Raw genomic sequence first — 5,945 nt, forward strand, 5'->3', positions numbered from 1 at the left:
TTTTTGGTGAAATATCAATTTAAATGTTGCTGGAAAGGAAATTTTTATATGTGAGTAATAGCTAAATCAGTATATGTTGAATAAAGCAGATAACTCTATAAAAATGGACTTCATAGAGTCAGTTGCAGGTCTTAAGAAAAAAAGACTAAGATCTCCACAGGAAGAAGGAATTCTGCCTCTAGAATGGTTCTGTGACTTGAGACTGAAACATTAACCTTTCTTTGGGGCTCCAGGTTGCTAGGCTGCACTGCAGATTTAGGACTTGCAACCATTACAGTTGTGTTCCACTTCTATAAAATAAATATCTAACTGCACACAGATACATACACAATCATATTGGCTCTGTTCTGGTGAACCCTGATTAATAAATCAGTGCTACTCATTTCACAGACTGCATGGTAGGGGATATTTTAAAATATTTGTGAGAAATTATTGAAAGAATTTTGCAACTTAAGTTTTAAAAAGTAAATTTGCAATATGTATGCCAAAGCAAAATAATCAATAAAAATGCAAAAATCCTCAATATAATTGTAACAAACCAAATTCAACAATACATTGAAAGGATCACACACCATGGCCAACTGAACTTTATTCCAGGGAGAAGGATGGTTCAACATCCACAAATCAATCAATGTGTTTTATCATATCAATAAAAGAAGGTAAAAATAATATCATTTCAACAGATAGAGAAAGCATTTGATATGATTGAGCATGCATTTATGATAACAACTCCCAAATAAAATGGGAATAGCAGGAACATGACACAACGTAATAATGACTGCATATGTCAAACCCATAGCTAACATCATTTTCAGTGGTTAAAAAAATCAGAAAAAAATTTCCTCTAAGATCAAGGTATAATACAAGGATGTCCACTTTCACCACTACTTTTCAACACAGTATTAGAAGGTCCAGCTGGAGAAATCAGGCAGGAAAAAGATATAAAAGGCATCCAAAGCGTAGTAACTCTTCATTATTACTGAAACAATTTCCTTTAGTAAAAGAAAAGCAACTAAGCTAATAAAATATAGATTAGTCATCACATTTTATAATCAAGAGTGATTACACAACAATTACAGAGATTGTCTCATATACAGTGCCTGAAAATAGATGGTGCTCTTACGTTCTCCCTATGAAGCTTTTAGATTCACCTATTTTTATCTATGTTAGCACAGGACACAGGCATCTGTTTTCTTACGACTTTATCACAGATAACAATGAGAAACCATAGCAATAAATGAAGAGTGTAATTGTGTCCTAGTAAAAATGTTTATCTGTCTTTTTCTGCAAGCTTCTCAATTAATTTTCTAAGGCCAACTTACACATAACCTTCTGATTGAAGCTGTGAAAAGCAACAAAAATGCTTAGAGAAACTGTTGAAGTTAGCAACCACCTGCAATGTCATTGTCATCATGGAATCTAAGTGATGTTGGCAAATATGGCATAAGCTCTCAGCAGACATTACAGAATAATTTTTGCCATAGACATAACACTTTGAGGGATGAAACACCAATCTGAGAAGAAAAACAAATTTTGTCATCAAATGAGCCACAACCAAAGACATCAAATAGTCAATGCATTATTGACGTACAATATTTGATTGTCTTTTTAATATTAGTATCATCAACCAAATGATATTCATATTTTGGACATGTAGACATGACTGAATGTCTTACTTCGGGAAAGAATTCTGTAATATTCTGTTTCTTTAAAAAAAAATATTTATTCATTATTTATGCATAGAGAACAGGGGTGTAGGCCATAGGGCTGGGGGTGGGGGTGAGAGGATTCACCAGTGACAGAGTGGGGAGCAGAACAGGCAGATCTCCTGAAATATCTGGCAAAACAGGAGAGATCTCCTGTGCCATGTGGTTAGCTCCCTGACCTGGAATAGAACTCGGGCCATCACAGTGATAGCACTGAGACTGAATCCCTAGACCCAGAATTCTGTAATATTCTGATTGAAAAACTACACAGTGTTAACTGCAATCTATTTGTTGAGGCTGTCTCCCTTTCCCCACGTAAATGCCTCTCAAATTTCCAATCCTTTTTATTTTCTCTGCAAAGTTTTTTTTAGAGTTCATAGTGATGAAATGCTTAAGGGATATCTTTGTTTGCTTAAATGTTTCAAAAGACCACTCTTCTTAAAGAGGATGTTTATCTCTCCTTAGAAGACACAAGAGGAATAGACTGATCTCAATGCCCAACAGAATCAGAATCCTCCATGGCTGCCACACCCACCTGGGGTCTAACTGTTACAGATTGCTGTGACCTGCTCTCCACCACCTCCAAATATAGAACCACCATAGTCCTAGTTTTAATATGAAAAATCTCGTATGTTTATCATATGTCATAAAAAAGAGTAAAAAGCTCAATGCTATAGTGTCATGATCCAAGATAAGAAATAAAACATTACCAGTTGTGAATCTCCTCATGTGTTTCCTTTTCTAATTAGTGCTCTTTCTCCCAGGAAATACATATTTTATATTTTTCCATGTGCATGTTAATTTAGTTTTTTATGAAATTTGAATTTTATTAACAAAAAATACTATAAATCATGTTTGTATAAAAATAATTTTTAAGATATCTAAGGATGATTTCATGAATTTTTATTTTAAAAATTTTGTTCAGGGGGCTTCCTGATAGTGCAAAGGGTTAAGCATAACACTTTGAAGCTTTCTGCATCCTCTAGAACATGAGTTCCATTCCCAGCCTGCCACGGAGCTACCTACATGGCGCAGCAGACCTCTCCTCAGCAGTGCATTTTCAGTCAATCTGCCTGTTCTGTTCCCTACTCTATCTCTAGTGAATCTCCCCCCATACACACCTCTGGCCTGTACCTACATTCTTGTATGCATATTTTTTTTAAAAAGCTCTGTTCATTGATATTAACATATGTAGCCTTTTGTTAAGAAATAAAAAACTTCCAAATATTATGAAAAAAATGATGTCTCAAAGCTATTTTATATATATATATACACACATATATATATATTCTGTTTTCTAGATATTTTGAAATTTTGATATGGAGAATTCAAATAACTACTTAGTTATTTCACTTTGAGTTTTCTTTAAAAAATATTTTCTTTTGGGCCTCCCCGGTGGTGCAGCGGTTGAGCGCTGGGTTGCGAAGCTGCCCGTGGTCTCTGCAGCGCCGGTTCGATTCCCAGCTGCTCCCCGGCCACCGGAGGAGGGTCCCACATGGCACACAGACCTCTCCTGCTGCCTGCTGCTCCCCTCAGCAGTGTACTTCGGTCCTTCTGCCTGCTCTGCTCCCCGCTCTGGCTCTGGTGAATTCTCTCACCCTCCCGCGCTTCTGACTGTACCCAGTGCATGTATAAACAAAACAAACAAACAAACAAACAAATAAATAAAACATGCCTCTAAAAATAAAAAATATATATATATATTTTCTTTTGTTGGTTTATAATACTGTATATGATTAAAAGGAGAGGATTCGACCTCTTCAGGTATGTACTACCACACCACATCCACCACAAAGTACCGGTAGACTTGAGTCTTAACTGTTATGTTATAAAATGGGTGAGCTTTATATAAATAATCAAACTAAAGGGTAACACATTAGATATCTAGAAAACTATAAAATTTAAAACATACAGTCAATACAAGATTTAAAATAAAAATAAATATGGATAACTCATTTATATACATATATTTCTAATTGTTAAATGCATTATTTCTCACTTAAAATATTCTAACATTAAAACAGTAAAAATAGATAATAGGCAAACAAGTAAAATGAATTAAATCAATATTACATAGAATTTCAAACCCACAATGAGTTATATTTAAAACATACTGATAAGTTTTCACATATGTTCACTCAGTGAATTGAAATTGGTTTTTCAATGAAATCTTAGATTCCTGAATTTAATAAAAATTCCAGAAGAGGGAGATGTTTACTCTCAAATGAAAATTAGATTTTTCAATGTGAATGGATTGCATTCTACATAACAAAGAGAAAAAAAGCTTGATATATCTTCTTTAATATATGAAAATTGTTGATGATAAAATTTCTGTTGTGGTTAAATTTTTGTTTTAATCTATGAGGTATTGCAGACATTTTTATATGTGGGTAAGCTCTTACATCTATTCATTTTTCTTTTGTTAAAATATTTTCCTAAAATATCTTCAATTATTCAAAAAATAAAAGCCTATTTTGTAAGTTATTTATTTATTTATTTATTTATTTATTTATTTATTTATTTATTTATTTATTTTTCACTGGACAGACTTTATTAGTCTTTTTGGATAGAAACAGGAATTTATTTGCCAGGAAGGATGATCCCATCATACTTCTGCTGGAACCAGCGCATGGCCTCTTCTTTGCTGATTCTGTGTTTGGCCCCAATGCAGCCTGTCCTGCATGTCTTGTCTGCGATCCTGAAACCTGGCCTACCCAGCACCACATAGAAGTCCAGGCCATAGATACCAATGCTCGGATCATATTTGATTCCCAGATCGATGTGTTTCTGGATCCCAAAGCCAGTTTCCAGTATCTGAGAAGTTATTTTTTCGTAACTCGTATTCTCGCATCTTTAGACCTTTCTCCAAGATTTCTTCTGCCTTGGCTCCACGGACTGTGCAATGAACAGCAATTTTTTTCATTTCTCCTAATGCCAAAGGATCTGATGGTGTATCTAGCTTTGGAGAACACGGGGGTCTGAACTGTGAGCTGCTCCAGCACCTTGGCTTCTCAGGTCAGTCTGTCTCCACTCTCCCTGACACAGATGTTGAGGCAGAGCTTGCTGATACGAAGTTCCCGCATGGGGTTCTCCTTTTCACCCTGATCCTGCGCCATGATGGAGAACAGGAAGTTGTAAGTCATTTTAAATACAAGTTGCTAGTCAACATTTGAAGAAACTACCCATCAAGGTATATATTTACTACTAATTTTGAATATCTATTGCTTGTTTTGTTAAAATTGTTTAAGAATAATATAGTATATTATAACTACACTGAAATGATTTAAAATTAATAATGGATTATTTTTAAGGATGCAACTATATAAAGACAGCTGGTTTTTACCGAGCCTCTTTCCTAAATAAAATAATTTCTACTACTATTCAGCATAGTATTAGAAGTCCTAGCTAGAACAATTAAGCAAGTTAAGAATACAAAAGGAATCACATTGGGAAAGAAGAAGTAAGTCTATCATTATTTGCAGATAAGATGATAACATACATAAAGAACCCTAAAGAATCTACCACTACACTTACCAAAACAATAAATCAGTTCAGCACTGTGGTAGATTACAAAACCAATACACAAACATTAGCTGTTTCTTATATGTAAACACTGTATGAGGGGAAGATGTAATTAAGAAAACAATCCATCTAAAATTACATCAAACATAATTTAATACCTTATCAAAGGAGGTAAAAGACCTATATATGGAAACTGTAAGACATTGTTTAAAGAAAGAGAAGAAGACACACTAAAAGGAAACATATTCCCTACTCATGAATTGGAAGAATTGACATTGTATAAATGGCCATCTTACTGAAAGCAACATACATATTCAATAAAATCATATCAAAGTTTCAATGGCATCTTCTAAAAAATAAAAAAAAATACTAAAATTCATATGGGACCATTAAAGAACCCAAATAGCCAAAGCAATCCTGACCAAAAATGGGCAGAATAGTGGTATCACACACTCAGACTTCAATCTATACTATAAAGTTATAATAATTAAAGCATTCGTGTACTGGGATAAAAGCAGACATACATAATGGGATAGAATTGAGATCCCAGAAATAAACCCACACAAATAAGTACAGTTAATCTATAATAAAGATCCTAAGATTGTACACTGGAACAAGGAAAACCTCTTTATTAAATGGTGTAAGAAAACTGGACAGCCACACACAAACTGGACAGCCACACATAAAAAATGAATCTATTGTAGACCAATGTATCAC

At 34.2% G+C, this 5,945-nt stretch overlaps 1 pseudogene across 1 annotated transcript; it reads right to left on the reverse strand.

Moving 5' to 3' along the window:
* Window positions 1–4,098: 4,098 nt before the first annotated feature.
* LOC311172186 (large ribosomal subunit protein uL5-like) lies at window positions 4,099–4,822 on the reverse strand (annotated as a pseudogene). The gene has a single exon. The product of its transcript is annotated as a large ribosomal subunit protein uL5-like (transcript).
* Between the last annotated feature and the right edge of the window lie 1,123 nt (window positions 4,823–5,945).

This window comes from Talpa europaea, assembly GCF_964194135.1.
Source record: "Talpa europaea genome assembly, chromosome: 6".
Classification (NCBI taxonomy): Eukaryota; Metazoa; Chordata; class Mammalia; order Eulipotyphla; family Talpidae; genus Talpa; species Talpa europaea.